Source organism: Spodoptera frugiperda, chromosome 26 (genome assembly GCF_023101765.2).
Source record: "Spodoptera frugiperda isolate SF20-4 chromosome 26, AGI-APGP_CSIRO_Sfru_2.0, whole genome shotgun sequence".
Classification (NCBI taxonomy): Eukaryota; Metazoa; Arthropoda; class Insecta; order Lepidoptera; family Noctuidae; genus Spodoptera; species Spodoptera frugiperda.
In genome coordinates this window covers 9,630,996-9,639,611 of record NC_064237.1, presented here as the reverse complement: position 1 = coordinate 9,639,611, position 8,616 = coordinate 9,630,996, and positions in this window count along the sequence as shown.

The following is an 8,616-nucleotide window of genomic DNA, read 5'->3' as shown; positions in this document are numbered from 1 at the left end:
TATGTTGTGTTGTCTTGCTTATTTTCAGAGTCTATAAAAGCTTTTCGATTTTTTATTGGGATAGGACGACCTACGAGGCGACGGTAAGCAATCGGTGCTGCGTGCCGCCCATAGACGAGTCTGTCTCCTTGCAACTTCAGAGGAGTTTCAAGGACATTGCCCTTACATGGGCATTTCTACTGGGTTACATATTTGAAGATTCGGGATTTGGGAATCGGGGATAAAGTGGAGAGTGGATTGAGCCTCCTCACACTTGTAATACAACTTGAACGTTGTTTCTTGTCGGTTTTACTCTTGTCGAGACGGCCCTATTTGTGTCGAAGCATAGCTATCCCACGTGTAAAAGTGGTGGCAACACACTTGTTACTTTTTGTTGTTATAAGTATCCGTGGGCGGCGCTGATTGCTTACCGTCATGAGTCATTATCTTTTTTATGAAACACGCCGGTTATCGAGCAGACGTATGACCTGATGGTAAGCAATCGCCGCCGCCCACACTTGAAACACCAGAGCCGCGATTTTCTGTGAGGTCGTGATATCACTCCGATCGAGCCGGCCCATTCGTGCTGAAGCATAGCTCTCCCACACTTAAATTCTGTTCGTCTGATCGTTTGCCTCAGGCATCTCCTCTATTTAAGCCGCAATCAGAAGCTGGAAACCAATATACCTACAAGTACATGGAAGCCTATATCAGGAGTACATGAACCGTGATGATTACTATGTAAACAGTTAACGATCAATTTGATAATGTGTGGCCAACGGATAATCGAATCATAATTACCTTTGTCGGTGGAGCTTATTGTATCGCACGTAATTGGTTATTATTGCCAAATGCATTTCTATGTACCTTTGTATGCATGTGTGTGTGTGTATGTATGATTAGCACTCTATGTTTTAAGTAAATGGTGGCTTACGTTGCAGGCGTCATAGGTTATAGTCATTGTATCAATCTGTAAATGCCTCAAAGATAATTAACACATTGAACGCCGTAATGGTCACCGGTGACCGACGTTAGCGGAGGATTTGCCTTCAACAGTTTTCTATTGGCAGTCAAAGACTTAATTCATTTATTTAGAATCATAATATCGATCTGTAAATGCCTCAAATATGGTTTGATTATTTTGAAATTTCTGGCTTCTATGTGGTTATTGACAATTGAATTGAAAAACCCCTAAAATAATCGTTCTTTACATTACTTATGATGACGAAACACAATGTACATTGTAAAGTTCCAGAACACCTGGACCAATTAGAAAATACAGGTTATTTTAATTTATGTCAAAATTCCTACAGAATCAAGTTATTTCCTAGCAAAAATTCTAATTGCTACGCGGAAATCTAGTTTAACATAAAGTATCGTGAGTAGTTTAAACCGTTACTCGCATGTATATTGTATACAAAGCAGTATTGTAAACAAAATTGCTGCAATCGAGCCGCACTTAGGTACTCTCCACTTCTCCCCTCGTTTACAGCGAAGCGGTGTTGCCAGCTTTTGAAAGGAAATCTCCACACATTTTATTTACTAGTGCTGGAGGAAAAGTACTTAGGAGTATCTGAATTTCGGTTAAATTCTACTTTATCGAGTAAAAGTAAAGTAATTGTAGTTTAATTGGGTTTTGTTGTCTTCCTTACTCTGCCTGGCTGTCGTTCTCATTGTCAGAGTAAATCTGGTGCGATCTGTAGTTCTAAGATTGTAATCCGCTACTTTTTGTGATATTATTGAAATAAGATCTTCTTATTATTGTCTCTTAAATGAAAATAAACATGTAACATTTAAATAAAGACTATCAGTTTATAGTTCCAAAAAAATATGTACCTATTATACTATATTATATTATACTATTTTTAATAACGGTGAGGCTCAGGTAGATGGCAAGCAAATAATTGCTACTGTGATCACAGACCTATTTGTGCAGGTTAGGGATCAGCTAACAGATACCGTTCGAAGTGAGTTCGATATAACACCGTTTGCGCTAGTCCGAATAGTCCGATCTAAGTGAATGTTCAAATATTTAGAATTAGTAAGCTTATTGTGTTACGGTGTTAGAAGTATTTTATACGACTATGTAGTATTTATTCAATGATTGCGTTTTATTTCTTCAATAATTTCTTGGCGGGCTTTCTGCCCTAATGTTGATCGTCGGGATTTTATACCCAGGTTTACTCGCATGAAACTTCACATGTGTGATTTAGGATTTATCTGCCGTCATATGGCTCTGCCCATATGTCTATGTGTGACTTCTGTCATCTGTCACTCGTCATGTCATGTCATATGTCGCCTCTTTAGAATAGGAATATATTCATTGCAATAAACTAAAGAACAACTTTGACTAATAGGTCTAAGAAGCGTAATGATTGTACTACCACATATAATAAAAGCAGATTTTTCATAATAGGTTTTTCTAACGTTTATAAGGTATGTCGTAGTGCAACGAGGCAGCTGGCCAGGCCAGACGCTGCACTGGCGATTTCTATTATCGTAAACAACAGGAGTAACTTGGCATGGCAAGGTTTTCCGGCAAGAAACTAATATGCCGTTGTAGGAAATGCTAGAAGAACAGTCAACTGAAATTTGCATGAAACTGTTTGTAACAAAAACAGGAATCTAATAGAAGCCCCGAAGTGCGCTTTATTTATATTTATTATGCCTGTTTTCATAGTAATTGGTGGAGAACATTATTATATAATAACATGCAAAATTCACTAAAATTCGTGTAAATTAATGGATATAAGCTTTACTAGTCAGAGAGGGACTCTTCATCATGAGAATCTGTGACTCAAAACTAGTAGAGCTTTTCTTAATTATAGTTAAGTATGACCTCAAAATGCAGGTCGCTTCCAACCGGTCCATCTGGAAGTCATTGGGAGAGGCCTATGTTCAGCAGTGGACTTCTTATGGCTTATATGAAGAAGATTACCTTAAAATTGTAGTTCTACACAAGTTGATCTACACAAGACTGAAGGAATATTATGTAGTATTATATGACTAAAGTAATGTTCCTTAATTTCACCTCCAATTTCTAAATAGCTTGTAAAAATTACCACAGATAAGTGGAAAATTTCCAACCTGACAACACCGTGTGGGTGCTTCATTTCTAAATCACCTGAGGCGAATTTAATATTTTATAAACAGGTAGCGGACGTCAAACGGTGCGTAAATTTTGCGCACCCTGTATAAACGGCCCTTAGTTTAACTCGCTCGTTTCCTACATCATGGTGAATGCGTTGTTTTCAGAGTGTAACGTTTGTAGCTACAATACTTTAGTTTTAAATTATTCTAGACCCTGTTTCTCAGTTAGTTTTGAGTTTCTTGTATATATTTTTTTGGTGAGATGAAACTGTTTCTTGTTGTTATTTTGTAGCTATGTTATGTTGACTTATTTATTTATTATTTATTTATTTTATTTTCAGCCATGGTTGTCCCACTGCAGGGCAAAGGCCTCCCTACCCTCCTTCCACTCGTCTCTATGCAGAGTTTTCTGTAGCCAATCCTTTTCATAGGTGTCGAGTTCATCCTGCAAGTTCATGTTAATTAATGTAAAAGCGAAAATTGTGATGTTTTGACTTATGATCGGTGCAGTGTTACAACTTCACCAGTGAATATTGCAATGAAAATCTGACCCTATTTTTATTTGTAACCAACAGTACCTACAAAGGCCATTAACTCCGGCAGGGGACTGTCACAGCTGTTGATGTCGATCCTTCACTACATAGTATAAAACAAAGTCGCTTTCGCTGTCCCTATATCCCATTTGCATGCTTAAATTTTTAAAATTACGCAACGGATTTTGATGCGGTTTTTATAATTAAAAAATGCGGTTTTTATTATTTTTTTTAAACTTTGCCGCACTCTAGGATTTTAACCTGTGTCGTGGATGCGTTTAAAAACAAATTCACACAGAAAACACACTCAGACACGAAATAACAATTTGTGGTTCACACAAAGAGTTGTTCCGTGCGAGAACCGAACCCGCTACACGGTGCGCGGCAGCCAGTTGCCCAGCCACCGCACCAACCGTGCGTATGCATAATATATTATCACCATTGCACCTATGCGCAGCTTGGGTCGCCAGTAATAAACAATATACAACAGACTAAACCCTAATACGTCAACGATGGACACACAGACCAAAATTGCATAGTAACTTTATAACATGTCGGTTTGTTCCGTAATCCAAGGACGATGTACGGAGATATTATTCGTTCCGGCACACCTGTGTCACAATCCGATTGTGAAGTTACTTGCATCTATTTCATGGTCTACGGATCAAGTCATGCGGGGTAGGGTTGAACTGATATTTTATACTATTTCTATAGGGATGATGACGGGGTATGAAAATTAAAAATGTAATTAGTCCGTCAGTTAGGTAATGAAAAAATATTAGACACGTATTTTTTTATTTTGTCATATAAGATAACAATACTTAGATAAAATGAATCAAAGTTTAGGAGTGGGAGCTAACTACGTCACTATAGAGTATAAAACGTACTCTAAAGTGACGTCACGCGATATTTCAAATGGATATATCTTCGAAAGTATTTGTTTCCGTAAGAAAATAAAAAATACGTGTCTAATATTTTAAAATAATCTACAAGACGGACATTAAAATAAAAATTAGTCATCTACCCTATTCTATGTGTCTATAAGTTATGAATCTATACTAATACTAGCTGCCCCGGCAAACTTCCTACTGCATCAAACCTTTTGTTCTAACCTTTTAAACCTTCCTTGGAGTTCCACATATAACTATAGACCAAAATTTGCTAAATCGGTCCAGCCCTTCTCGAGTTTTAGCGAAACTAACGAACAGCAATTGATGATTTTTATATATAGAGATTATAAAGCTGAAGCGTTTGTTTGAACACGCTAATCTCCGGACCTACTGGTCCGATTTGAATAATTCTTTTTGGGTTGGGTAGTGCATTTATCGAGAAAAGCGTAAAAGGCTATAGGCTATAAAACATCACGCTATGACCAATAGGAGCCAAGTAGAGCGGGTGAAACCGCGCGGAAGTAGCTAGTATAACATATGTTGATAACTGATGTCTTAAGATCAGTTACAGGCTTCTTAATGTTACAAATGGTAACTTATAGTACTGAAGCGGGAGATAACGATCGTCTCTTGTTTCTTTAAACTAGAATTACGGCATACCGTTACAAGCTTATGCTAGTAAAAACACAACGTATACGAGTATTTGCATTTATATTTTCAATTCACAAATTAAGCTAATTTTCAAAACAGTACAGTGAAAATTGCTGGCTTGTAACAACATAAAAAAATAAAAGTAGTAGTCCAAATAATTCTTAGCCACCCCTGACATGTCAGCCGGACGAGGGGTGTGAGGGGCTTAATCTGTCGCCCTCCTGTTAACGCTTACACAGAAAACCTTCCATGCATGTGCATACGAACTGCAACCCGATGTAATTGTCAGCTACACTCACTGGCTTAACTGAAAGTAAATAAACTAGATTTGTTTGACAAGCAGGATTAAAGAAATTAGTATAAAATTATTTGTAAGTAATATTTGACTTGATTAAAGTAGCAGGTAACCACTTCTTTTTAAAGGAGGTATAATCATCCAATGTCTTCTCGCGCCTTAGGCGAAGCGAGAGGGAGTGTCAGAGTCTTACTGACTAATACCACCCCGTCCCTACTCCTGCTTTTCGACCTGGAGCCCCCGGTAACCTGCTAGGAAGTCTCATACGGAGAAGGGGTAGTCTCACACATTAATCACCACGCTTGCTCAGTGCGGGTTGGTGATTTCAAACTTATAATTAGAAATTATAAGCCTCGGTTTCCAAACGATGTTTTACTTCGTCGTTTGTGAGTGATGCCTAAATAATCTTAGAAAGTATACGAGTACATAACTCGGAAAAAGTCACATTGGGTATTGAACCGCACTCTCATGCGTTGAGGAACGGGCGTCTTAATCCACCGGGCTACCACGACATTACATGTCACGATATGTTAAATAAGATGAACTTTAAAATTGAATACTCTACCCTAATATTGTGTTCAACCAAACAGGAGTTTGATGATGAAATCTCATATTTAACAGTTTCTCCAAAGTCCTGACTATATGGAAGTATGTATGCTAACACAAGTAATCTCATCTTATGTTTTAAAATGACGCCATTGTCGAAGTCATGCTCGGAGCTCCAATAAACCAAGAAACTTCGAAGACACTCTCCGGAATGTTTTAAATTAAATTCTTTCACAAACTACGGAAGTCTTAGGACTTAGCGTGGTACCGTTTTCTAATCTAACACTAAGTGAGGAACTTGATAGTGATATTGCCACTTTATTAGAGGCTGGGTATTAAAATATGCTGTCTTATGTTAAAAGTTGCTAATATATGTTATGAGTTTTAATCTTCGATTGAGAAAATTAAGTGGATCTCTAGTAGGTGCTTGATCGTGTAATTCTACCTAGAAATGCTATTTTTTGCATAATTTAAATGAAAGTTCTTTGTTAAGAAATGGGTTATTCTATTTTCCTAAGAATTTCGTGAATTTCTCTCTCTTAGTAGCACCTTACATTCCTTAATAAAATACAAGTACCGTTTATCTTTAATGACAATTTCATCTGTCAATCATCAATACTACAACATAAAAATAGATTTCTACTTCACAAAAATAATAGACATTTATATCCCAGATTAGTGATTCAAAATGTAGGTAATGACCCCAGTTGACGTCCGTCGCAAGAGCCACTCGATACCGTCCAAACAAATGGAGGGTGCTTGACGTCACGTCGAAGCGGACTCTTTATCTGACAGCCTGACGCTTACGTCTCTCGAAAGGGTAATGAGAGCGCATTTTTTATATCCCAGCCGGCTATTGGAACTCTTACCCTAAGTGGATTTCAATCATAAGTAGGGAATTAGTTTTTGATTTATTGATTTTGTTTTCGAAAGATTGTTTGGGAAATGATTGATATCATTACCATAATGAGTATACATTTTGGTTCGGAAATAAAAATAGATATTCTTTTATTCGACCCAAAGACAGAAGCATCGTACTTGTTATAAAAACACTGTTAATCTATACATATAATAAAATCGTAGAAAAGTGCTGTCTGTACATTGAAAATAAAAATAAAAAAAATAGCAGGGGTTATTGTTATGTCGATGTCGAACCCAAAAATGTAATTAACTTTTTTTTTGTCTGTTTGTCTGTTTGTCTGTTCGTCTGTGCGCGCTAATCTCAGAAACGGCTGATCCGAGTTGGATGCGGTTTTCACGAATATATTGTGGGATGCTTAAATTTACATTTAGTGTTTGTTTCATGTCAATCGGTTCATAAATAAAAAAGTTATGTCAAATTAAAGAATCACGTCGAACATTCTATGCTTATACCATTAATCTCCGCAACTATTTGACGGATTTGGTTGAAATTTGGTACAGATATAGTTTAGAACCTTAGAAAGGACATAGATATATTTTTATTTCAAAAATCAAAAAATAAAAATAAGAAATAAATTATTTATAAATAATTCTATGTCGATCGTTACACGACTTCGGTTCATGTTATTGTTTTAATTTATCGAAAAAAAGTAAATAAATAGTAAAAAGGTATGAAAAAAATAATATCAATATAAAGAAAATGCTCTAACGGAGTATAGATAATTCTATGTCGATCGTTACACGACTTCGTCATGTTATTGTTTTAATTCATCGAAAAAAAGTAAATAAATAGTAAAAAGGTATGTAATATCAATATAATTAAACTTTTAGTACAAAGAAAATGCCCGAACAGTTTAAATATTATCCAAGTTGTCTTTATCCTCATAGATGGCGTTGGGATATAGATCGCGCTATGGTTTCGTTACATTCATTTGGTTGGGTATCCCGAGCGCTTCGGTAATCGTAGAAAAAGTGTATTATCAATCGTATGATTATTTGTCTGTAGTGGTCCTGCCTGCTTTTCGTAATTCTAAATTGGTTTTTGTATTTGAATTAATAAGTATTGTTGGGTTTCCTGGTTTTTTGGTTAAACTATCGAGGTTTAGTTTGATATCGATTATTAGTAGTTACTGTAGGAATAAAATTGTAAGTCTATTTTTTTTTTTAGATTAGATTTAAGTCATTTCTTTTATCATTTAGTTTAATTGGTTATTATAGCATTTTGGATAGGTCGTAATATAGTTTCTTTTTTAATAATTGTTATAAATTCGTAATTCGTAGATTTCTTTATTTTAAGTTTTTTAAGTCCGTTTTTAAACTATTTTTTCAATGAAGTGAGTATACATCTATTAAATTCAAACGCAGAGCTCAGAAGTTGATTGTAAGAGTTCCCTGGAATATCTTCCACATCTCATTTTTGAAGAGATCCCGCGAGATCGGGAACTATGTGGTTAAAACCAAAAATTTGCCGGAAGTAACTATTCCACGCGAACGAAGTGCGGGCAAAAGCTAGTGTGAGTATAAACTCAATAGTAGGTCCAATGTTTTAGTAGTTAGGTTCGAGGGGTAACAAGTGTTCATTTTTATCCTACCGCAAAGTTTTTAGCCATAAACTATTCAAGTACAAGTTACAAGGGAAGAGAAAACTTTTATATGAAGAAAAACGGTTTCTTTTTTACTTATTCTTCAATGGAGTTTTTATTCATAAACT